We start from the raw sequence: 27,749 nt of genomic DNA, 5'->3' as shown, positions 1-27,749 counted from the left end.
GGCAACAAAAAAGAGAAGAGAAACAAGGAAGAAAAAAACCCATACGCTTCAGCAAAAATTTGCCACACAATAATTTTATTATTGAAACTCTAGAATATAAAAATAAGAAGTTGTGAACACCAGAAGAACTAAAAACAAAAGCACTAAGAAACATTAAAAAGCCTGAAAAACCTAAGAAATAAACCTAAGCTTTTTTTCTTTGAAGCATCTGCCTGAACCAATATGCTGACATCTTTGGGTATCTCTTGAGATCATTGTAATCAACATAAATCAAGCCAAATCTTGAGGTATAACCTAACAACCATTCAAAGTTGTCAAGCATTGACCAAGCAAAGTAGCCAGTGACATTGGCTCCATCATCCATAGCTTTCTTCAATTCCTTCAAGTAGGTTGTATAGTAGTTCACTCTATTTGTATCAAACAAAGCTTCAGGAAATGGAACATTGCCAGGGTCATCCATTCCTGCAATTAATCAACCAAACAAATGAACAACTTTGCGTGGTTTACAAAGATCAAACAGTGGAGAAATAAAACTTCAATTTTACCATTTTCTGAGAGAATTATTTCGGGGTTTCCATAACGCTCTTTAACATATGTGACAACTTTGTAAATGCCCGACGGAACTTCATAAATCCATGGAGAATGAGCCTGCAATTTTTTTGGTGCATTAGTGTTAACACAGCTTAAGAAGCTAAGACGTGGAAAGCACAAAGATTACCTGACGACCGATTGGCACACCATTACGTTCATCTGTTAGAGTGAACACAAACAGGTATGTTATATCATCAAAACAACTAGAAAAATTTTTGGGTAAATGAAGTAGGAAAAGATGGATGACTTACAAGCATACCCAACATTCCAATCATGTTCGTAACCAGTCACATTTGTCTTTGGCTGGTGTGCGTCATATATGTAGTAAGAAGTGTAGTGGTTGAGACCAAGAACATCAAAAGAGTTTTTCACAATCTCCAGTTCACTTTTGCTGAACTTTGGAAGCCTTTCTCCTACGATTTTTTGCATTGTTCTTGGATATTCTCCATATACAAAAGGGTGCAAAAACCTGCAAAATAAATTTGACAATAATTCCCTCCTTAAATGAGTACTGATAAGTTCCATTTTTTTTTATATATTTCAATAAGTCATAAGGACCAGATATGTGCCAGGAAAAAATACTTCAAAATAATGAAATCCGAGAACATAGGACAGCTTGCTATTTTGGGGCCCTGGATGCCTAATGTTTCATTTATTCTATTTAATTGAACAATTAAAACATAGATGACTACAATGTACATTGTCAGTATGTATTCAGAGATTTATACCATCCAATATGGAAGTCTCTTGCTCTTTGTGCTGCATAGTTATCTGCCTTTGATTTTGTTAGAGGTTCATACCAAACAAAGTCCGCGAAGACACCAACTCTTCCCTTCTGTTCAGCCTGAAAAGGCACATTAAAATCATTAAAATAAGATATTAGATTATATATCAAGATCAGAAATCAATTGACTGAGAGAATCTCCAAAATAATCATTACTTTATATTTTTCACGATATCTTTTGGAAGCTTCAGCATGACTTAAAATCAAATGATGTGCTGCAATATAAGGCTCGGTTGCTGAGTTTCCTTCTGTACAATTTCCAAATTCCTTTGAACATCTATTTGGAGGATTAATGCCATTGTCAAATCCAAGAGAAGCAATCACTTTCGGTTCATTGAATGTCCACCAATTCTTTACTCTATCACCAAATGTCTTGAAACAGAATTCTGCATAATCAGCATAATCTTTGCTGCAAGATTCATATCATAGTAAATTAATTTTACAATTTAGTTAATTTTCTAAGTTAATGGTTTCTCCCTCTGAAAAAAGAGGTTATCTCTCAACTTACACAATTTGTTTACTCAGAAAACCTCCATATCTCTCCTGAAGTGCAACTGGCAGATCGTAGTGGTACAAATTCGCATGTGGGGTGATTCCTACATGGATAACAAAGCTAACATATTTCATCCAGTTACAAAAATATAACTAGAATACTGCAATATGTCATATACCCGGTCCAAAATTTCAGTATTTTATACATTGAAATTAATATATATACCTTTCTCAAGCATGTAGTTTATCAATCTATTATAGTAGGCAACTCCTTTCCAGTTTACCTCCCCTGTGCCATCTACATAAAGGTATGAATATAAGCATTAATTAATCAAAAAATGAAATGTGTATGCCAATTTTATAATCAAGGAAGATGGTAAATGTACTTGGAAAAATTCTCGGCCATGAGATCGAAAATCGGTAGGCATCAAAGTTCATCATTTGCATCAAATTAACATCTTCCTGCAAACGGAACAAGAGTAAAGAAATAAGCCTGACTAATTTAAATCTATAAGCTTTTGTATTAATAAGAAATAAAAATGAAATAAAAATTCCAAGCCTTTGCATTAATAAGAAATAAAAATGATATAAAATCATACCTTGTAGTGATTATATTGATCAATGGAAACTTCACCAGTAGCATTATTTTTAATATTTCCTGTTACATATATGAAATCATACCCTTTTAAAATTTTACATTTTAAAAAAATTAACATTTAAAAAAAAGTAAAAGTAAAAATTAAAATTAAAATCATTTGATTTAACCTGGAACTTTAGCAAAAACATCCCATATGCTAGGTCCTCTGCCGTCTTTGCTAGCCATTCCTTCAACTTGATATGCTGATGCGGCAGTTCCAAACACAAAACCTTTTGGAAAGATATCTCTGCTTAAGCCTCCAGTGTCAAATCGGGGCTGCCATGCACTAGCATTTGCATGTGAAACAATACTAAAAACAGCAATTAACAACAACAATAAGATTACTAAACTCTTCATGGTGACCAAAGCTATTGTTTTGTTTGAGTGAAAAAAACTTCACTGTCAACGTGTATTTATAGGTGTGTGGAGGGATTTTATTGGAATTGAAAAGACTAAAGCTAATTTTAATTGAATTTCAGTGTTTGATTTTTTGGATAAGATGTAGTTCTTATTTTAAATATTTGGATAAAGAGACATTGAAAAATAAAATAAAATCTAAAAGAATATTTTAATTAACTTGTATTTTTGAATGTTTCTCCAATTTTATAAAAACTTGAGAAATCTACTTGAGAAAACAAAAATATCATTTTTTATGCCAGAAATAAATATTTTTTCAGATATGATAAAATTAAATAAAAAAAGGTGATAATTCAACAAAAAACTAAAAAAATGATCGTAATCTTATCTCAATTTGATAGAAACAGATTTGATCAAACGAAAAAAATGACTAAACAGTTGGGATTACCTCTGATACGACTCTAACAATTCAATTACTCAATTATTCTGAAGGGAAGAAGGTGACGTTATATCTTGATTTTGTGAGGTATCAATTAAAATATAATTTTTTATGAAATAATATAACATATAATAAAAATCAAGATAAAAATATAAATATAAAATAAATAATTTTCAAAATTAGTTAACATTTCAAGTTATCAAATAATATACTTATATTCAACATTTGATATTGAATATCGTATCAAATAATATACTTAATATTGTCATTTGATATTGAATCATGAAGTGGAGATAAAGTTACAAGCATATTTTGTTTTAAACTTGCTGATTATTTTAATTGCAAATAGTACTGAGTTTATAATATTTAATCTCTAAGAAACATAAAAAAGAAAATACACAGTATCTACCATTGAAAAAATTTATTTTTGTTTTTAATTTTGATGATTACCTTACTTTTATTTTTCTATAATCTCTAATAAACATAAAAAAAAAAAAAATGGTATCTGCAATTAAAAAAATGCTAATTTATGCGTATATGTACATATTTAAATAGATTAAATTAATATTTAAAAAAATAGGTAAAATTAATTTGTGCATTACATGAGTCATAAATTAGTTCAATATTAAAAATTCACCACTTAATTTTTTAGCTAATCAAACAACGTCTTAATTTCAACTTAGCTTTTAATTTTTTGATAAATCAGGGAAAAGATTCTGCGTACACTTATTGATTATTGTCATTTCTTCTATCAATTTACCTGTTCCAAATATCCCTAAATCCTCAAAGAAATTATAATCAAAACTGAACAAAAATTTTACCAAAAACAGTTGAAGTTTAACAAGGCCAATATTATTATTACTGATTATCAGATAGGCTGATAATGATTTTTTAAAATTTACAAGTAAAATTAATAGGATGATACAGCGATTATTTATATTTTAAAAAATAAAAAAATTAATTTAATACCATGTAAACAGAATCATTATTTACTAGTGTTTGTAAATATCAAGCCTAAAGTTTGCTTGGACTGGATTTAACTTGTTTTAGCAGCTCAAATGCTTCCAAACAAATATATGGCAACTGGCTAGCCGTGAAAAATGAACCAGGCCAAAACTCACGAGAAAATGGTGCACATGGACTCTGCCTGTGGCTGTCAAAGTTGTCAATTCTGTGTGAGCTAAGTCAAATCACACACTTTTCAGACCGAATCACCCTTTTCTCTGCACTGCTCCTTGCTTCCTCACAGTCACGTCGTATTTGCTTCGGTTCAATGTCTTTATAAGCAAACAAATCTTCACAAGTGAGTTGCTGAATGTCAAAAATGAGAATATACAAAATTAGCATTCTTATTTGATAGCAAACATTGTTTGAGAACGTAAAGAACTGTTTTGGAGCTTTTGAGGTTTTCTCACATTTGTACTTTTGGCCACCCGTTACAAGAATCAAATGCAATATACGAGTAAAGGGATTTATGACTCTTAAATTGAACCCTTCACTAAAGCTGCACTGCAAGAATCAAATACAATATATAAGGAATGAGATTTATGACTCTTAAATTTAGAATGCAACGACCCTCAATTATGAGGTTGAAGATGATTGCGAAGATGATGTCGGAAGCTATCTAAACTATAATATTGATAATAACTCCATCACATAGGTGAGGCTGAATAGAATTTGATATAAGAAACAAACTTTGCTATATACTAACTTCTCAAATTAAAATCATTTTATTTAACCTGAAACTTTGACAAAAACATTCATACATTAGGTCCTCTACCATCTTTGTTAGCCATTTCTTTAACTTGATATACTGACGCCATTATCCGAACACAAAACCTTTCGAAAAACTATCTCTACTCAAACTTTTGATATTAATTCAGACTGCCTGGCATTTGCATGTGGAACCATACTAAAAAAAAGCGAGTCAAAGCAATATTATGAGTGACAGCAATAATAAAATTGCTAGTGGGAATTCTTAACAAAATATTTATTTTAAATGAATTTGAGTGTTTGTTTTAATATAAGATATAATTGTTATTTTAAATATTTGAATAAACGAACATTGAATAATAAAATCGAATAGGGAAATCTAAAAAAAAAAAAAAAGAATTAATATACTTGATAAATGAAACTTTTATTTTGATAGAAAAAATTAAAATAAGTTTGCTAAATAAAATCAGTCGGTTTTAAAATTTTATATTATTAGGATATTTTATTCTCTCAAAATCTGATGTTTCCTCTTTAATTTCTATTTTTGAATAATTCTTCAATTTTATAAAAAATCCACCAGATAAGACAAAATTTTCTCTTTTCATACAAAATATCTCTTTTCAGATTGAAAGAAATTAAATAAAAAAAAATTATCATAATCATATCTCATATCAATAAAAGAAAAAAATGATCAAACCAACAAATGCCTAACCTTGAGATTGCCTCCAAGTACTAGTAGTATAATATTTTTGTAGACTAATGGTGCAACTTCGTTTGAACTTTTTCTTTTTTTCTAAAATAAAAAAAATGGTCTATAAATTTTATCATTTTATCTAAATAAATCTTTATACTTTATTATACCCAAATAAACTCTTGATTTTAATTTTTCATGTAAATAAATTTTTAACTTTTAATTTATATCTAAATAAGTTCTTAATTTTTAATTTATATCTAAAAAACCCTTAATATAAATTAATATTTTGTTTGATATAAGAGTTTATTTGGACACAAATCAAATAATAAAGATCTATTTGCATATAATAAAATATAAAAACTTATTTAAAAAAAGTAAAATAATTCAAAGACTTTTTTTAATATTTTAACTTTTTTTATAAATAAATTTCAACTTTTCATATTTCAAGAAAATTGAGGAAAAACATTATGCAATTATTAGTTATTTTGTCCCTTCACATCTCCAAGTCCTCCAAAACTTGCTAGACATTTTATGGGAAGCTTATGCCTAATTGAAAAAAAAAAAAAACCATTTAAATTTAAAAGAATTAAAGTCTAATATTATTGGCCTAAAGTGGACAAAGTGCCTGGTTGGACCATAGACTTGGTTTCCAAGTTTTGGTTAGTTTTGTATTGATTAAATAATTAATATATGAGTTAAATTTGATTTACCTAAATGTATAAGTGCTATACAACCATAAAATAATACTTCATTAATGAATAAAATTAAAAATAGTCAAGTTCTTAAAAATAAATTACTTTTAGTTCTAAAATCTTTTTATGATGAAAGAAATTTATTTATTACAGATGACACAATAATTATTTAATCCATGTTCATATTATACTATTTAAATTACTTAAGCATTTTCAATTTTATGCAATTGTTCAATAACAGCTTGACCATAAACTATTTGATAATTATTGAAACGATCATTGAGAAAATTTTTACTTGTTATATCATCAATCATATATCTACTCTCTAATTTGTCCTTAATTCATTTATAGTAGTCTAGTTTTGGTATGTATCAAATAAACTATTTGACAAACCATTCAAAATATGATTTTTACACATGTAATCTACATTGTCTCATTTCCGTCTCTCTCTAGTTGAACGCACATAATTATCCAAATATTTAATTAAATAACAATATTTATTAAAAGTTAATATTTAATGCACTTTGTATGATTGCAATACACTATCAATCAATCATAAGGTTATACCTCATTAACGAGTAAAACTAAAAATAAAAAAGTTTTTATGGATGTTAATGTGGACGTTTTCTTAGACAAGTACTCTCTATGTGGACATTTTATATAGACAGCTTCTATTTTTAATATGTAAGAAAATTTTTAAGTTTTATCTTTAAAATAACACGTAAGATTTTTTTAAATTTTAGGTTATTTATCAAAAAATATATTTAAAAGTTATTTAGTTATGCAAAACTTTCAAAACAAAAATGGAAGATAAATTCATATATATAATAATAATTTATCATATTATCTATAATCAACTCTATTATTTTTTACTACAAGTGTTGTTCCAATTTTAGCTTTATCTTTTTACGGGAAATCTTGATTTTAAATTTTTAAATGTTAGTTTCATATTATCAACATTTTTTTCAGCCAATTCAAATTTAAAATAATTAAATAGATAAAATTATCCTTTTAAAATAAAAAGTAAATTATAATATAAATTTGAAATTTTAAAAGTTAATCTTATTTAATTCAAATTTCATTAGTTATGTAGATATATCTCTTTTTTAAATTTTAAAATCTCAAAATTTGATATTTTTACCTTCATATATTTTTTTTATATTCATTTATTTTTTAAAATGGTTTTAAAATTAAAAAAGACGTATGATTTATTATATTTCAAAATTCAAAATATATTTATCAATTTAAAAATTATTTATACACTTAATTTTCATACAATAAACCTATGTTACACCTCTATTATTTTTCAATTTACAACTTTTCTTTGGAAAGTATACTGCTACTTTCATAATTTTATTCTTATAAAAAGCTAATATTTATTTTGATTCATTTTTCTTTTAACACTTATTTATTGATTTTTTCTTTCATATTTTGTTCAAGAGTTTTGATCATTTATCATAAAGTGATAGTGTATGTTCATAAATGTTTATTAAAATTCTTTTGTTTTTTGGGAAATTTATATTAAAATATAACTTACTAGAATATCTTTTTTAAAAATTTGTATTTGTTTGGATTTTTGGTAATTTTTTTCCTGATTTTAACCTATTGTCAAGAAAATTTTTTTTACCTTTCACATTTTTTATATATTTCAGAAACAATTTGTTTTATTATGAATTAGTTCTTGAGACCATACAATTTGGTTCTGATAAAATAAGTGCTATCATTTCTAGAGGAAAAATGCTTATCTCATTGCTTGCCTTGATCCATGAATAATTATTTTGGGTCAATTGATGAGATAACAATGATAGAAATATTATGTTTTTTGTTTCTATTTTAAGATAAATGGCTCAAAAGATATTCAATTTCATTGTATCATTATAATTGATTCAGAATTTATAGTTATATACTTTCTGTCATAACGTCTAGATCCGAGGATCTATCGCTAGACATTGACTTTAGGGAGTCGCCACCAATCTTTTTTATCTAGGTGCGATTGGTCACCTTAAGAATCTGTCCTTTCAGGGAACACCTGAGCTTAAGGGTCCCTAAAAGAATAGGTTTGGGTCTGTTAACCAGAACAGGGTTCGGGAGTTCGGTTACGTGTGAGGAAGGTTATAGCACCCTCACAACGCCCATCAAAAGATGGTACCAGCATAATTTTGTGTTATCAAATAAGCCTTAAAATTTTACCAAGTAATTAATTATTGGAAATTATTCTCAATTGACTCTAATACTTTTAGCAGAAAATTGAGAAAATTCCCTTACCTCAAGAGTATGCAAGAAAAACTACTGTTTCACTTGCAGAGGCTCCGTCGTCGGATTAATTAAGGAAAAATCAAAATCAAAATCAAAATAGAAAGGAAAGAAATGATGATTGTTCTTGTGTAGGAAAAATTGATACTTTCAACTTTTCCTCAAAAATTATTTTTTTGAAATTTATTTTTTAAGGAAAATTGATACTTTCAACTTTTCTCCCAAAAATATTTTTTTGAAATTTATTTCTAAGGAAAATTGATACTTTCAACTTTTCCTCAAAAATATTTTTTTTTTGAAACTTTGATTTTCAAGGAAAATTGATACTTTTAACTTTTCCTCAAAAATCTTTTTTTTGAAAATTTATTTTTAAGAAAAATTGATACTTTCAACTTTTTCCCAAAAATATTTTTTGGAAATTTATTTCTAAGGAAAATTGATACTTTCAACTTTTCCTCAAAAATATTTTTTTGATTTTTATTTAAAGAATATAAAACAAAATAAAAGAAAAAGTAAATAAAGAAGAAAAAAAATAAAGAAAAGTAAAACAAAAATAAAAATAAGATAAAGATAAAAAATATTAAATAAATCTAATCTAATAAATAAAAAAATAAAAAAACAAATAAACAAATAAATGAAAATAAAAAAAATTCAAAAAAAAAACCTGGAGCAGCTCGGATCGCAGCTCGGCTCGGCTCAAGGAAGAGAAAACGGCTCGAGGGGCGGCTTGGGAAGCTCGGCTTGGCTCAGCTTGGCTCAAAGGGGGGCAGGCACGCGCGGGTCAGAAGCGGGTCGACGCTCGGGTCGAGTCGGGTTTCGGTAAAACACGCGGATCCTCTGGTTACTTAAGGCTAAAACGACGTCGTTTTGAGAGGGTATAAAAGGCACTTCCCTCTGTTTTTTGACAGAACGCTCCTCCCCTCTCTCTCTCTTCTTCCTTTTTCCTCTCCCCTCTCTCTAAAGGGCCTGAAGAACACCGGTGGAATTTTCGTTTGATTCTGAAAAAAGTCACCGAAATCTGAAAAATTCGTCGGAGGTTCGCCGAAAGTTTGCCGGAAGATCACCGGTTTCTGGGATTGTTCGCCGAGAACTAGGTAGGTCACCGAAAACTTCAAGGTTTGCCGGAATTGTTGCCGAAAAATTCAAATGTCACCAAAATTTTCGTCGGAATCTGGAAATTTCCCAGAAATTTTCAAAAAAATTTTTCACCAAAAATTTCTAAAAAATTATTTTCGATCCCTACAGCTATCCTAACTCTTCTCAACCTTCTTTAGCCTTCAAAAACTCTTCTATACACCTCTTTTCTCTCAAATTCAGTAGCTTTGCTCACTGTTTTCTCTGTGTTCTTCATCTGTTCCAGGAGGTGCCTTTTATAGGGGTTGATCAGGAGTTCCTGATCAATCCCAATTCTTCCTTGGACGGGGATTCAATATTTGAATCCAATTGGACTCTTCTGATTGAATTCCCCTTCACAGTGGGATTCTTCAACTTTTAATCCCAGCCATCCAAAAAAGAAAACAAAATAATAGTAATAATAACAATAATAATAATAATAATAATAATAATAATAATAATAAAAAAAATCAGATACGGATCAAGAAAAGAGAAAAAAAAGATTATTAACAGATAATTAGGGATACAATAAGATAAACCAAAAAAAAATTTATTATAATATAATAATAAATATATAACTATATAAATATATTACATATAGATATTAACAGAGAAAAATAAATAAATAAATAAAGATATACATATATTAATATATAATAATAATAATGAATAATAAAATACGTAAAATACAAAAGAGGAAAAAAGAAAAAAGAAAGAAAAAAAATAACACAAGATAAGAATTGGATTGGGCTTACCCATTTGGGCCAGGCCCAATTGATCCAGGCCTAGATCAAATTGGGTATCTACACCTACCTATTTGGGCCAGGCCCAATTGATCCGGACCTGAACCAAATTGGGTGTCTACAGCTGTCCCTCTTTGCACATTTTCTGTGAAACAGAAATTACGCAAAGACGTAGACACCCAATCAAGACTCAACTCAACATTGTCTTTTTTTTTGTTTTTTTGTTTTTTTTGTGTTTTTTTGTTTTTTGTTTTTTTTTTCTTGTGTTGTTTTTTTTGTGTTTTTTTTTTGTTTTTTTTTTTTTTTTTTTTTTTTACCCAAGCTCCTCTAAACAGAGGCTGAACGACTTTGAGAAACATAAATTGCTCATCTAAACAGAGGCACCACGACTTTTGAAAAGTAAATTGCTCCTCTAAACAGAGGCAACGGAACTTTGGAAAAGTAAATTGCTCATTTAAACAGAGGCACCACGACTTTGGAATGTAAATTGCTCCTCTAAACAGAGGCACCACGACTTTGAAAAGTAAATTGCTCCTCTAAACAGAGGCACCACGACTTTGAAAATAAATTGCTCCTCTAAACAGAGGCACCACGACTTTGAAAAAGTAAATTGCTCCTCTAAATAGAGGCAACGAAACTTTGGAAAAGTAAATTGCTCCTCTAAACAGAGGCACCACGACTTTGAAAAGTAATTCCTCTAAACAGAGGCACCACGACTTTGAAAAGTAAATTGCTCCTCTAAACAGAGGCACCACGACTTTGGAAAGTAAATTACTCCCTGACAATCATGTCCAAAGGAGTTGAAAGTTGTGTTTGAAGGAATTTCAGGAGATTATGCCCAAAGGTCTTATAAATCAACCATGATACCAAAAGACATCCTATTTCAAGGATTAGGAACTTACTTGACAAGCTTTTTTTTTTTCAATTCTGTAAAATATCTTCATATCTGTCCTCTCTATGTGGGATGTTGGAACACCCATGCTTCTTGAATTTATACACTATACTTTCCTGAAAGTAGTGTATGCTGTGCAAATGCATATGAATTTCAATGCATGCTATGCAAATGTTGGTCAATTAATTCCTGTTCAATGTATGGTACTCAAATTTCTTAAGCTTTTTTTTTTCTTTCTTGGGTGTCAAGCCCTTTGATTCTTCAAGGATCCAATTACACTACTCTTCTAAGATCGAGCTAGTATAGCTCTCAATTGTCTTTTCCACTCACATTCTTCTTTGTTCAGTTTCTCGATACTTTGGAATAAGCTTCATCAATCGATCATCACTTGACCATCATTTAATGAATTTCTCAGCACTAATAAATTTCAAAACAAGTTTCATCCATCATCACTGGGTCATTACTCATAGATGTCTCAGCATTAACCATTCCAAAACAAACTCTGTCTACTGATTGTCTTCATCATTCAATCATAACTTGCAAGTCATATCGATCAATTCATCACTTTTCAAGATTTGCCCCATTATATCATATACCTTTTCAAATCATCTCTTTTAGGTTTCTACCATTTTGTTACCACCATCATCTTAGATTTCTTTTCAAATGAATGCAAGACTCTTTTAAGCACATATTCATTCACTCAGTATCATTTTAAATCTTGACAAATACAATGCAATCAAGCATTTTCTCAATTCATTCTAGGGGTATAACAATAAGAGAACACAAGGTGAATGAAGATCTATTTTGGTACAAAATAAATGGGAGAGGAAATAAATTGGATACATGTCAGTGGGATGAATGGTATGTCCAAATGATGAATATTCAGATAATTCTCAACATTAATTTAGGGTTCTTTTTTAAAAACTAATTCCATTTACTGCTGAAGTCATCTTGAGCTTAGCGAACTTTGCCCCAGTCTTTTAGGGATTTTCAGATGTCTTTGATCTTCCATTTATGTGAGCCATTTGACTTGGATCTTTTTTTTTTCTACCAAAATCTCTTTTTTTCATTTTCTCATTTTTTCTTCTTTTTTTTTCATTTTTTTTCTTTTTTCCATTATCTTTTTTCATTTTTCATCCATTGTTGATATCTTTCATACATCAAACTTTAGAGCATGATTCCATTGCTTCCTCATGAGCATACCTTCGCTCAATATATGATCATTCATTGAGTATTCACACTTGATCTAAATGAACTTTTCAAGGTTGTAATGTAGGCCAATGTGAAGGGTCATAAAAAAAATAGATATAATAGGCTCAAAACATGTATTAAAAAGGTTCAAAACCAAATGATCATTTGATATAACTTGGCATTTTGCCCCACATCATTTCACTACTTTTTCTTTCCTCACACAAAGGATTCTCATTACTTTGCCCCAAATCATATGTGGCATTTATTTTTTCTTTTGCTTTTCTTTCTCTTTTCATCTTTGAGACCTTTTGTGGTGTTTTTTTTTTTTTTCAAAAATTACCCTCCAGTGTAGAGGGTGATCCTTGGTTGGGATTCTTCTGAAAAAGAAATCATAATAGGCTCAAAGGGGTAGCAATAAATGGTTTTTCAAATGGTAAAAGAAAGATGGTCATTTTTCATCTAAATTGTGAATACCTTTCTTGAATATCATCAAAGCTCATGAATCTGTATAAAAGATTACACATCTTCAAGACATATCTATTTTCCCTTCGGTAACAACCTATTTTTTGCTCAAATCATCTTCTCATATTAATATGGATGAGTTCTCAAAATTAAATCTCAGAATTATTGTTATCATTGTCTAAATATTTATCATCTGAAATTTAAGAATGGGAATGTAAAGTTATGAATGGTAACGGAGCTTGGAGTACTGATTAAGTGAAAGAGAAAAATGTAATGAAATGCATTGACTTGCCTTTATTAAAATGATAACAAGTGAAGTCATATTGCAAAAAGAAATCTAACATTATTTGAAAAGAAATCCGAAAATGACAGAAGAAACCTTCAACCAGCCTTATCTCCATTTTTTAAAATTATCCCCCTATGCGATCAGGTGAAGAATCTCTATTAACATCTTGCCCTTCAATTCATTGTGACTCTCCAGCTCCTTTCTGTTCTTGACTTTCACTAAGAGTGCTAACATTAGGTGTTATTGCTTTTCCTTGATCAAAACTTACCATTCCATCATTGATCAACCGTTGCACCTTATACTTTAAAGCAGTGCAATTTTCAGTAGAATGGCCAGTAATTTCATAATGATAGTCGCAGTGGGCTGTAGGATCATACCACTTTGAGTAGGGTGATTTAAGCGGCTCCACATGGTTGGGGGCAATCAAATGGCTATTATAGAGGTCTCGATATAAGTCTATATAAGTCATAGGGATTGGATCAAATACAGATTTTTCTCGAGTAGTTCGTTGTTCTCGTGAACCACTTACTGGGTTAATAGGGCAAACTCGGGTTCTTGAATGTTGATGCTGTATGTAAGATCTTGAGGGCTATAAATTGATCAGTATGTGGATGAATAAGGTGGTTGTGGAGCTAGCTGGTATGGGTAGGATGAGGTATTATTCACAGTAGGATAGTATAAAGAGTAACCTTGGGATGAATAAGGTTGATAACCTCTGAATTGTTGTCTATCAAAGCTCACAGCTTGAGCTTCAGCTTCTTTCTTTTCTAATGCCTTCTTGGTTTCTCCTCCTTTCAACTTGCCATTTTTTATGGTACTTTCAATAATTTCTCCAGAAATCACCATATCAGTAAAATTTTTTGTTGCATTCCCTATCATTTTTTCATAATAGAGAGGTTTCAAAGTACTGACAAACAGCACTGTGGTCTCTTTTTCTGTTAGTGGAGGTTGTACCTGTGAAGCTATATCTCTCCATCTCTGAGCGTATTTTTTAAAAGACTAATTTGCCTTTTTCTCTAGATTCTATAAAGACAAATGATCAGGAGCCAAATCGATAATGTGTCGATATTGACTGATGAAGTCATGAGCCATATCACTCCAAGAGCGAATGTGAGTCCTATCCAACTGAACATACCACCTGGCCGTAGAGCCAGTAAGGCTATATTGGAAAACATGCATCAAGAGTTTTTGATCATGAGCATGAGCTGCCATCTTCCTGCAATACATGGTGATGTGGGTTTTGAGGCATTTTGTACCATCATATTTTTTAAATTTCGATACTTTGAACTTATAAGGGATAACCACATCAGGGACTAGGCAGAGCCCAGCAGCATCAACTGACCCATAAAAGCTAAATCCTTCCACAGCCCGTAGCCTCTGCTCTAGCATGCTAATTTTGAAGCTTTCCTCAGCTTCCACCCTTATCTTTTCCTTCTCCTTCTCTTTTACATCATTTAGATCAGGAATTGGTTCTGCTGCCTTTTCAGTGAAGACAGGATTTATATAACTATTATATTGCCCTGGGTTGAAAGTTGATGGCATTCCAGGATATGTTGGATATGCAAAGTGTTGTGGCTGGACCTCTTGGGCAGACTGGGCTTGAGGTGGGCCAAAACTTGAAGGGTACAAAGGGTCAGCCACTTATTGCTGGCTTTTACTTCCTTCAACTCCTTTTCCTTTATTCATGTTATTAAGGGCCTCCAGAATCTTGCTTAGTTCACTTTCAATATTCTCCTGAGCTTTTTCTAGCTTTTCAAATCTATGAGAACTTTCTTCTTCCATTTGCCTTGCTCTGGATCTTGTGTTGTATGGATGAGCAGGGTTTGCGCTAGATGGAGCTATCCTCGGACCTTGAGTACCATACTTATGATTAGAAATGTTATGCTGTGCCTTATGTATGATGCTTTGATACACAGATGAAATGTACATTTTTTTGAAAAAAATCTAGTATGAAATGAATGCAAATGATTGTGTTAAAACATGATCATGAAAATAATACAGATGCATACAATCAGACAAACAACATAGTTAGTTCCATGGATGAGATGAAAGTGATGCTGGTGCATAATGTTACATATGATAAAAATAATACACAAAGTTAAACAATCAAAATGATTAGACAAACACCCTTTTTGTTTCCTAATTTCAGGGTATATCTATCATTGGGTAGAAAGGGCTCTATCTTAGGTGTAGGCCCTCTTAAGGTTCACTACATGCGGTTTTAAGGTCAGAGTCTAAAGGTCCTCAAATTGTTCCCTTACATCCTTGTCCATCACAGACTAGTAAGGCACCCTAATCCTCACCCATTCAGGCTACAAGCGGGAAAGGTTCAATTTGAGTGGGAGTATTTCGCTAGCCACTGCGGAGGTATTAGACTTCACGAAAGCAATAGGTACTTTACTCCCTCCTAGAGGGACGGAGCTCGAGTGTAGAGCTCATGTTATGTACATGCACATGAATGATATAATTAACAAAGTAAATAAACATGAATGAATAATAACACATATATACAAAAAGGTTCAATTTTATTAGGCTTTTTGGATAACACAAATTATTTGCTGGCCTGACTCTCAAAGTCCCCAGTAGAGTCACCAAGCTGTCATAACGTCTAGATCCGGGGATCTATCGCTAGACATTGACTTTAGGGAGTCGCCACCAATCTTTTTTATCTAGGTGCGATTGACCACCTTAAGAATCTGTCCTTTCAGGGAACACCTAAGCTTAAGGGTCCCTAAAAGAATATGTTCGGGTTTGCTAACCAGAACAGGGTTCGAGAGTTCGGTTACGTGTGAGGAAGGTTATAGCACCCTCACAACGCCCATCAAAAGATGGTACCAGCATAATTTTGTGTTATCCAATAAGCCTTAAAATTTTATCAAGCAATTAATTATTGGAAATTATTCTCAATTGACTCTAATACTTTTAGCAAAAAATTGAGAAAATTCCCTCAACTCAAGAGTATGCAAGAAAAACTATTGTTTCACTTCCAGAGGCTCCATCATCGGATTAATTAAGGAAAAATCAAAATCAAAATCAAAATAGAAAGGAAGGAAATTATGATTGTTCTTGTGTAGGGAAAATTGATACTTTCAACTTTTCCTCAAAAATCTTTTTTTTGAAAATTTATTTTTAAGGAAAATTGATACTTTCAACTTTTCTCCAAAAATATTTTTTGAAAATTTATTTCTAAGGAAAATTGATACTTTCAACTTTTCCTCAAAAATATTTTTTTGATTTTTATTTAAAGAATATAAAACAAAATAAAAGTAAAAGTAAATAAAGAAGAAAAAAAATAAAGAAAAGTAAAACAAAAATAAAAATAAGATAAAGATAAAAAATATTAAATAAATCTAATCTAATAAATAAAAAAATAGAAAAACAAATAAACAAATAAATAAAAATAAAAAAAAAAACCTGGAGCGGCTCGGATCGCAGTTTGGCTCGGCTCGGCTCAAGAAAGAGAAAACGGCTCGAGGGGCAGCTTGGGAAGCTCAGCTCGACTCGGCTTGGCTCGAGGGGGGCAGGCACGCGCGGGTCAGAAGCGGGTCGACGCTCGGGTCGGGTCAGGTTTCGGCAAAACGCGCGGATCCTATGGTTACTTAAGGCCAAAACGACGTCGTTTTGAGAGGGTATAAAAGGCACTTCCCTCTGTTTTTTGGCAGAACGCTCATCCCTTCTCTCTCTCTTCTTCCTTTTTCCTCTCCCCCCTCTCTAAAGGGCCTGAAGAACACCGGTGGAATTTTCGTAAGATTCTGAAAAAAGTCACCGAAATTTGAAAAATTCGCCGGAGGTTCGTCGAAAGTTTGCCGGAAGATCATCGATTTCTGGAATTGTTCGTCGGGAACTGGACAGGTCGCCGAAAACTTCAAGGTTCGCCGGAATTGTTACCGAAAAATTCAAATGTCACCGGAATTTTCACCGGAATCTGGAAATTTCCCAAAAATTTCCAGAAAAATTTTTTGCCAAAAATTTTTAAAAAGTTATTTTCGATCCCTACAGCTATCCTAACTTTTCTCAACCTTCTTTAGCCTTCGAAAACTCTTCTATACACCTCTTTTCTCTCAAATTCAATAGCTTTGCTCACTGTTTTCTCTGTGTTCTTCATCTGTTCCAGGAGGTGCCTTTTATAGGGGTTGATCAGGAGTTCCTGATCAATCCCAATTCCTCCTTGGACGGGGATTCAATCTTTGAATCCAGTTAGACTCTTCTAATTAAATTCCCCTCCACAGTGGGATTCTTTAACTTTTAATCCCAGCCATCCAAAAAAGAAAACAAAAAAAAAATAATAATAATCAAAAAAATCAGATACGGATCAAGAAAAGAGAAAAAAAAAGATTATTAACAGATAATTAGGGATACAATAAGATAAACAAAAAAAAAATTATTATAATATAATAATAAATATATAACTATATAAATATATTACATATAGATATTAACAGAGAAAAATAAATAAATAAATAAATATATACATATATTAATATATAATAATAATAATGAATAATAAAATACGTAAAATACAAAAGAGGAAAAAAGAAAAAGAAAAAAAAAATAACACAAGATAAGAATTTGATTGGGCTTACTCATTTGGGCCAGGCCCAATTAATCCGGGCCTGAACTAAATTGGGTGTCTACAGTTTCAATATTTTAAAAATTACCATAAGCTAATTCATATATCAAACGGTTTTGTCTACCATTTTAGATTTGTTTCCCATTTTTATCATGTAAAAACATTTTTATACTCCACATATTTCCTCAACCATTTTAGATAATTCATAATTTATCATGTAAACAATGTTTTGTTCGAAAATTTGTTTAAAAAACAATTTCATACTACATTATAGACATAAAAAAAAAAAGGAAATGAATTTTATTTGGAAGCATAACTCCAATTAAAGCTGAAAATCGTTGTCAATTTGTAGAAAGAAAAATGAAGATTCCAGAATCAAAATTTTACATTATAAGAGATGAAAAAATGGAAATAAATCTTTGTTGAAGTTGAAAATTGATCGAAATTTGGAAAACAAAAACGAAAATTTCAAATTCGATTCTTGGAATTCCTTTCGGCTTAGCGCTGAAGGGTTTGTCAGCCACAAAATTTGCAGCAGCAAATGATAAATTAATGTTCAAATGAAGCAATAAATTGCAAACTCCTAAATAGAATGTTTTAAATTACTTACGATTTAACAATTCTATTGCTCTGTAAACGTAATTTGCAGCGAGAATAGAAAACAATGGGGAAGAAACAGAAAAGAAAAAAGAGCTCGGAAAAATAAAGAATAAATTTGAATTAAAAGACAACCTAAATACAACTAACCCATCCCAGATATGCCAAGCATATCCTTGTTGCAACACTATCTCATGTTGCAACAATGAGGCCTTGTCCGCCTTTGTAACTTGACCCATCTGTCTTGGGGACTGGCAGTGAGCTGTATAATAGTCTTCTATGCATCCAAGTTGGTAGAACATCAAGCTGTGCAGATAAAACACCAGTCTGGAGCTGTTGAATTTCTCTACCCACATTCCCATACTCACATCTTCCATGTTGACCAACTGCGGATAGTGAAATTATTTAAATATTAAGTAAAACATGCCAATCACCATGATCTTCAGGGGAAGAGAGAGGAAATTGTCGAATTGCTCTTAAATTGTGCTTTTCAAACTATGACAAGATGAAGAGTGCAATGTCAGATGACAATATGTATCCTGGTCCATTTGCATAGGGCAGATACGGTTCCTCCGGCCACTTCCGAAACAGCCGATGCTTCCCACAAATTCCATAAAATTAATTACCATGCAGCAACAACAGCAATTTTGAATTCACAGGAAATTATTTAGAAAATTCCAATGAATCAAATTTCAACAAATAAAAAACCGTCAAACAGTAAGAAAAAAAATCTCAAGAAACAGCTGAAATGTGCAACTGATATAGATTGGTGTTTCTACAAGCTAAATCATCCCATGATTCGTTTAACTACGCATTAACTGATGAACTGAAATAACCTAGAGGAAAGACCATCCATTATGTACTTGGCATCATCATCACAAATGTGTATACAAAGAAATGTGTGATGAACTGAAATAGATGCATTTGATGCAGTTATTTCACTGATATAGATGCATTTGATGAACTGATGTTACCATTAACTGATGAACTGAAATAACTGCATCAACTCTCATAAATGTGTTATCATCACAATTCATTATGTACTTGGCAGCCACCACACTGGCCTGTAACAAACACCTTAAAACAATCTCAAGAAACACCTCAACTATTCATTTCTTCAAACTGGGAAAAAATTTCACACTCACCCCATAGTCACAGATGGTAACAGTTTTTAACACGACAAGGTCATAGTTGTCCATATAAGGCACAGTAACAATATGTCCAAAAAAATTCTGCTTCCTTTCCCGGATGCTATCCAAACATACGGAGAAGGTGGTCAAATACAGAACTTTAGGCTTGAAACTATTAAGGATAGTCTTAACGTACCACTGCCAAAAAGAAACAAGCAACCACATTTGAAGATTTAACAAGTTCATGCAGCATTCAAGACTTCCTTACAGCCATCCGCACAGCAAAATGATTGCCTGCTGAAAGCATACCAATAAGCAGATCCACAGGCTGCTCAGAAAGTGGTGGTGCCTTCCATCCATTGGTCATCTCAAGATGCTTTTGAGGAGTAAAATTAACTAGGATGTGATGTAGGCAAAGATGCCGCAAATACGGAGTGGACATCAATGTCCCCGTTCAAAGTTAGTCCACTGGCATCCTTAACATTATCAACTCATATCAAGAATGAGTCAAGATGCAACACGATGGATGGTATTAAGTTTACAGTGTATAACTTACAGTTTGATAAGGAAAAGAAGTAATGTGCCTTCCATCAACATTAACATCATATCCCTCCAAAACCAGCAATAGGAGTCAGGACAAAAACTTTGCTCCGAAAGGGCCACGGTCAACATTTTTGTTCGGCCTGTTAACTGTTTCAACCGCCATGTTGTCTTGTGCTCCTCAGAGTGATCATGATTGTCATCCCGAATCCACTTCTCATACTTGACCTGACCATCAACTGCAGGTATAAAGAAGTAGGCATTTTTCTGGCATGAGAATGTAGAATATTGCCATGAATTAAAGCTGTAGATTTTTGTTTTCTCTTGAATTTTTTCATTTGTTAGGCCTGAAGAGAGTTGAATTTGTTAAAATAACTGAAACGTAACGCAATCCATGGTTCCATGATGACTTTGTATAATTCATGGATCTTCTGTTTTTAAAATCCGACCAAAGGTTGAATAGGTGAAGGATTTGGTTTTCATTCAATTGGTTGATCCAATTAGAAAGAGACTGTAATATTAATAAATTCATAATTTTGATATTAAATAAGGATTGAATATAGTAAATATTTAATAAAAATACGCATTTGGTTATCGTATGTCTTTAATGTAGAATTAAGAGGTTAAAGACTAAATCTCACCACTTACCAAAAAATTATGAATAATAAAACAGTAAAATAATAAACCTTAAAACCAGTGTAAATATTTATTTTTTTCAGTTTAATCAGTTTTTATTCATTTTACTGAAAATTTGATTTTATAAATTAGACATATCATCGATTTTTTATTCAACTACTCCAATTCGATTTTTTAATCACCTGTTTTTTTTTTTTTTTTTTTTTGTTACTTCCTCAAGCAAGTGGTACGTAGATGTAGCCATGTAGGGATTTCGGCTGGCTAAATGAAGGGTGAGCCAAAGAGAAGGCTAATGCTGTTTGAAACAATTATTCTCCATTTTATTGAGAAAATAACAGGTTTTGTTTCTTCTACTCCCCATGTTTTGCTTGTTTGCATTTTGCTTCGCCTTCACTGATTTTCATAATTATTTGGCAACTGATCCGCTCTTATCTTTGATTCCACCTCTTGGAATTTGCGTATTTGAGTTTTATCATTATGCTTGATCCTTTAGATTTGTCCCATTCATTTGTCCCATTAGTCAGAATCCGTTTAAATCTTTTTAGTGGTAGTATAAAAATGTGTTGTATCTATGCAGCATTCCTTCGTGTGATTTGTACCCTCGCTATTTGACAAATGGATATGCTACTTAAATCTCTCTTCCTTTATTATTATTATTTTTTTTTTTTGAAATCTCACAGCATATAAGTTAATATTCTTAGACCATAAGTCATAAAATTTTCTCTTTTCTTTTTTCTTTTTTTTATGATGTTCTCTTTCTTTTATATCATTTGTAATAACATTTCCCATTATGTTTAGGCATGGTTTCAAGTCCGGCTGAAACCCAACTTCCTTTGCCATTTCTGAAGGACCTACTGATTAATATCGAAGCCTTGCCTTTCCATGGAGGAATAGATCAAGTGAACGGTCAACACAATCACACATCACCACCTACGGGACATTTTAGAGGATAAATGGCCCTAGCTCATCACAATGACACATATGCGAGGTGTCCTAATCCTGTGAACCCACCACTACAGTCCACAAGCCCCTGACCCCCACCCGTCAAAAACCACAACTCCCATTACATACAGCCCCAGGAACGCCCCCTTCTCTCTTTCCTTGCCTTGTCCCAACAACACCACCAATTAGATAACATGGCTCATCGCACCTTAGCAGCACCAGAACCTAATGCATCATCCAATTCCCTAGATCCCATCCTAAAAAAGTTGCAGAATCCTATAATCACCACCACCAAAACCAGTCATCCAATAACCCGAGACTCAGATCCATTAATACCTTCCAAGAAACCCTTTTTCATGACCAATTACTTCTCGAAATTGAACCTTAATTACAAAACCCTTACACGCCAAAAGCCTACCAGCAACCAACATAACCAGCCTCCACCTAGTGGAGACATTCATTTACAAGCCAAGGCCATGACAGTGTCAGCTGATGCTGATTCCTCTAGGTTTTCACTTATCAAAGCAAACTACCTGCCTCATAAAACGGCTAAAGAATCATTAAACGAGAACGTGAGGAAAACATCAAAGGATTTGGATAAAAAGAAAGAACAACATCATCAAATATCAGTGCTAATTTCGACGACGAAGGAGAAACAGGTGAAGAATCTGCATGAAAGGCATCATGATATGAAGAAGGCTTTGCTTCATTAGGTAGAAAGACATCCTTTTGTGGTTCACAAGGAGAGCTGGCTGATACTCTCACAAATTGTGGCGTCAAAATTGTTTCAGTTGATATGCCACCGTTTATGCAGATCCATGCGGTTGATTGTGCAAGAAAGACTCATGATAGCCTTGAAAATTTCACTTGTAGAACCCTTGCCCTCACTCTCAAGAAGGTACGTAATACTGATAATTAGTGAAAATAAGTACATCCAAATTCAAGTACGAAAAAATAAACGGTTTTTCTCCTTGCTAATTTTGTTTTTTATATTAATTTTTGTTGATCCTATGAACTATGATTTGGGTATTTGAGTTTGTGATTGACATAATTGATGGACTTTTGGGTGTGCAGGAGTTTGATGGTGTCTATGGACCGGCATGGCATTGCATTGTGGGGAAGATTTTTGGGTCTTTTGTAACACATTCAGTTGGTGAGTTTCTATATTTCTCAATGGATCAAAAGTTGTATGTTCTCTTGTTCAAGACAACTGTACAAAGAGCTGATTGAAGTGGTTGGCGTGACAGAGAACAAATTGGAAGTTAAAGCATATCTAGTATAGAAAACCATTTTGAAGCTTAAAGCAGTGTTGTCCTATTTGTAGCTTTTACATTGCTTTTGAAAAAAAGAAAAGAATTAGAGGTTATTTTTGTTTAATTTAAATTGTAGAAACGACCATTTCTAAGTGGTCTAACCTGTAAGACATAGTACCTTGTTTTGGCTCAGAAATACAGAATCCATTAGCAGCTCACATTCCAATGTGCCATCTTCACTTTGGTTCCTAAGTTGTACTAATTCTTTCGGATTTGTAAATTTCTAAAACTTCCTATTGTTTTCTGGTTGAATTTAAGATATTGCCAAAAACTCTTAGCTGTTGCAATTTAAAATTTAAAATAGGATATGATGATTGAATATGAAAATAATAAAAAAATATAAATTAAAATTTAAAAAAAATAATTGTATATGAGTTTAATATAAATATATATTATTTATTTGTTTATATTGATATGACATAATTTTTATATAAATTATTATATTAATATATAAATTATTAATATTTTATTTGATATAAATACACAAATTATCAAATTTAATCAAATTTATCATATTGTTAATTCGATCATACTTTTTGGCATTAAACAACCCAAAGCTAGGAATACAGGAAATGAAATTGCTTAAAACTTGATTAATTACATTGCTAAAAAACAGGAAATAAAATCAATCCACTCATGCTACTTTGATTTCAGCACCCTAGCATTAATAGAAACGTGACATACTATGATTGGTCCCCGCACTAGTAGGAGTCTCTCAAACTAGAGAAGACCCCCGATGATTCACATTTTACTTCTGAGTCTTGACTCTGAGCACATGACTATGTCCTGCAATTCAGCATTTAATTTTTTGAGGAAGGTTGTCCCACCAGAGGGCCATAGGCCAATGGAGTCAATTCTATGCATGTTCTTATTTTGACTAGCAAGCTTCGAAGAAACCTGCAAAACATGCAAGGTTGATGTCCCTTCCAGTTTATTTTGATGCAAAGCTTGGCAACATAGTCTGTGGTCTTCTAAAAGAACTTTAGCATGCCTGTAAATGACAGTCCCAGATACAAAAAATTTTTTTAGATGTTCACTTATAATATATATATAATTATTAATAAATTTATAATTTTGTCAATGTATTTAAGAAAATTTTGAGAGAAAAAAATTAACTGGATTTCTTTTTTATTTTTCAAACTTTAAGATGTCCATGAATATCTTACTTAAAAGGTGAGATCCGTCTCTTATCTGTAGTATGTATCTTATCAATTCCTATTTCATAATGGGGTTAAGACTGGTTAAGCTCCTAGTGCTTTATTCTGTTGCTTCACACTTCAAAGCCAATTTCAGCCATTTGTAGCATGAATGGATTGATTTTTTTTTTTGTCTGAAATTTTTTTATGTTCGATAATTATTTTAAAATTGAATTGTATCAGATTTTATAATGAAACAAACTTTTTTATTTTTTATTTTTTTATTTATAAAACTCAAAATTAAAACTTTACTCTAAAAAATTGAATTTTTTAACACTCAAACCAACAAAGATTTGATGAATTGATTTTATTTGATATTTGCAAAATGAGGCCGTTTGAATACGACCTGTTAGTAAATCTATGTAGAGGATCGTACATTATTACTTGCGTGTTGGATCACTGTGGTCATCAAGCACTTTTGACAGGTTTGGGGACCGGAGATAATTTATTCAGCCTAGTGCTGCTCTACGCAGTCAGGAAATAAGGCATTCAGCTCTGTTGTTAGGGTTTCTCAAGGACGCACATCCCAGACCCAAAGCCTGAATTCTCTCCGCCACTGGAAAGAAACAACTATGATCTTACAAAGAATTGGGCTCACCAACCAAACTCTCAGCACAACTTTTTGAACAATTATCACTACAATTTGGGCCAATTGGAGCTTCTAATTTTATTTGTAATTCGAGCACGAAATCCTGGATCTAACTTCACTTCGCAGACCTTTTACCCCAAAGCCCATTATTTCTCCACTAAAAGCCTAAGGGCTTTCTCCCTACGCAGAATAACAGTGACATTTTAGCATATGGAATATCAACCTGAATTATAATGTCATTCTGTTTCTAATTTTAAGGGAAATTGTTGAAAAAACCCAAAGAATTAGGTTGATTCCTCCGAGGAGCTTATTATTCAAATATTACACATTGTCAACAGATAAATTTTGAATTCAAAACAAAATTATTAATATCATATCGGATAATATTTTAATTTTTTTTTAAAATATGATATATATCAATACCAATTGTTTTTGTATATTATTTTAAATTTTTTTATTTAATATAAATATATTTATAAATATGCATGAACTTATATATTATAATATTATTAATAAGTCACAAAATAAATATGTAATATATTCAAATCAAATAAATAAGTTTAAAATTATAAGAAATAATATCGTAAATTTTTCATAATATTTTTAAATATTTAAGTTGATCATATGATATTTAAATAAATATTTTTATATAAATATTAAAATAAAAACAAAAAGATGAAAAAATTAATCAAAGCTTTATGATTATTAAACCTTATAAAAGAAATATAATTGTTTTCTTGAAAAAAATTGAAATACTTATAAACTTTAGATTGAAAAATAAATTATAAAATTTTGTTTGAAAAAATAAAGTATAAAAAAAGTTAAAATAAAAAAATAAAAAAACTTAACTTTTAAGGATTATTTTGTCAATTAATTTTATTTTTATTAGTTTAAAAATAAGTAAATAATATTAAATAAGTTAAAAATAATAAAATATATTTCATATTCACGTACCAATCGAAACATATTATTCCATTGAAATTTGACAAAACAGATCGAAACTAACAAAAATAACCAATATTATTAGTACTAAATTTGATACAAAAAAATTATCTATTTTGATGTAACTAAAGTGTATTGATCAATACGATTGATATCAAAATGAAATTAATAACTATAATCAGGATTAATTTAATTGAATCATATAATTATTTTTAAGAAGTGGTATTAAATAAATTTAAAAATTAAATATCAACATTTGCAAAATCTTTCTCTTGTTTTTAGATTTAAAGCATGAAAAAGATAAAAGTTAAAGCGGTGTTTTCCAGCTGAAAAACTTTACCTCTCTTTAACCCCTACATAGTTACAAATATGTATGTTTACTTTGTGTGGAAAGCGTGTCAGGTTTAAAGATCAATTTCCTGTTTTAAGTTCAATTTCCTGTTTTAAGTTTAAGGGTCAATTCCCTATTCTCAATTTCAACTCTTAAAATTTGGGAATTTAGAGGAAAAGGGATGAGGTGGTGTAAGATGAATTAGAAATTTCACACACAAATTATTGTTAAAAGTAATTCTTGGAAAACATGGGCACTTTCTACAGAGATCGGGTGGGCCAAAGTCCCTTTCGTTGGTTTGAATGTAAGACATATTACTCGGCATGACACCTACGCTTATTTCTAAGGACCTTTGTCCTTCCAGACATGTACTTCTTACTCTTAATTTTCGATAAGTACTGTGTTGTATCCTTTTCTTATCAGCATTGACAGTTTAATTAGCGCATACTATTAGGTCAGTCCAAAATTAAGGTAAATTAGTTAAGCATGTTGAGGTGTTTTATGGGTTAACAAGGTGGAATCTGCACATGACTCAGAATGGAGGGTACATCTAATCTGTCAAGGAGAAAAAAAAAAATTAGAAGGGCACAAAAATTAAGATTTTGAGTCGCGTTCCAATCTTTGGAAGAGGAAGCAAATAAGAGTAAACGGAAATTAGCTTGGAATGTGATGATTTTACCGTCCCGCCTTTTATCTGCAGGCTTTTATGCGTGGGTTGCATGGTATGGGCCAAGTAAAATGAACGCCTAATCTAACTAAGACAAGTGATGTACTAAATTAAGACAAGTTGCATACATATGACGCCCTTAATAAAAGATGCTACGCGGATGATATTCTCAAAGCATACCTATACTATTTGCTCCGTGTAGGCCTTTTGAATCAAGCTTTATCTTGAGTCTCTAACTTTATTGGGTCTAACAAAGCATATTAATTTACAAGTTTTTTGTCAACAATTTGCTAGTAATTTTACTTTTATTGATTAGGCAAAAAGATTAAAAAAAACTATTGAACTAAAATTTAATAATTATTTAATTTTTTTAATCAATTAAATCTTTAAACATTTTATTTTCATTAATTAAGTTTTTGTCAAAAAAATTTTATTTAATTTTTTTATCCAATTAAGAATTTAATTAAGTGAAAATATATGTTTAAAGGTTTAATTGAAAATGTTTACTAATTCAATTTATTTGAAATAAGAGATTCAGGGCTTGATAGATTATAATAAAATATTAAGGGTTTAAATAATTATTAAATATTTATTTGAGAGTCTTTTTTTATCTATTAATTATTAGTTAAAAAATATGATGAAGAAAAAGAAAGGTATAGGTACCTTCAAAGGTATAAGCTTTCAAGATCCTACTAAATTAAGCATGACGAAGTAAAGATTGTAAAAAATCATAAACTCTAAAATTCAAAATCAAACTCTCAAATGAGGAAAGTAACATAGAAATGAGTTTGTAAAACTTGTACATACCAAGTTATTGCATCTCAATTACACTTACATTTGTACTTAGGAAAATATTTTGCCATATGATTATGAAAAGTAATAGGGTAGAAATGCAACTTGAAGATGGACCTATCCTTAAGATATTCTAAACTTTTCAATGTTCCATCTCAAGTAGTT

At 31.2% G+C, this 27,749-nt stretch overlaps 3 pseudogenes; 1 reads left to right on the top strand and 2 right to left on the bottom strand.

The window, feature by feature from the left end:
* Nucleotides 1-184: 184 nt before the first annotated feature.
* LOC111274885 (beta-glucosidase 44-like) lies at nt 185-2,991 on the bottom strand (annotated as a pseudogene).
* A 16,264-nt stretch (nt 2,992-19,255) lies between these two features.
* LOC149514103 (hydroxyproline O-galactosyltransferase GALT6-like) lies at nt 19,256-21,652 on the bottom strand (annotated as a pseudogene).
* Nucleotides 21,653-21,869: 217 nt separating this feature from the next.
* LOC149514102 (uncharacterized) lies at nt 21,870-22,984 on the top strand (annotated as a pseudogene).
* The last annotated feature ends 4,765 nt before the right edge of the window (nt 22,985-27,749 follow it).

Source organism: Durio zibethinus, chromosome 17 (assembly GCF_047325235.1).
Source record: "Durio zibethinus cultivar Kanyao isolate XHJ-2024 chromosome 17, ASM4732523v1, whole genome shotgun sequence".
In the NCBI taxonomy this organism is placed as follows: Eukaryota; Viridiplantae; Streptophyta; class Magnoliopsida; order Malvales; family Malvaceae; genus Durio; species Durio zibethinus.
This window is presented reverse-complemented; position numbering and strand designations above follow the sequence as displayed.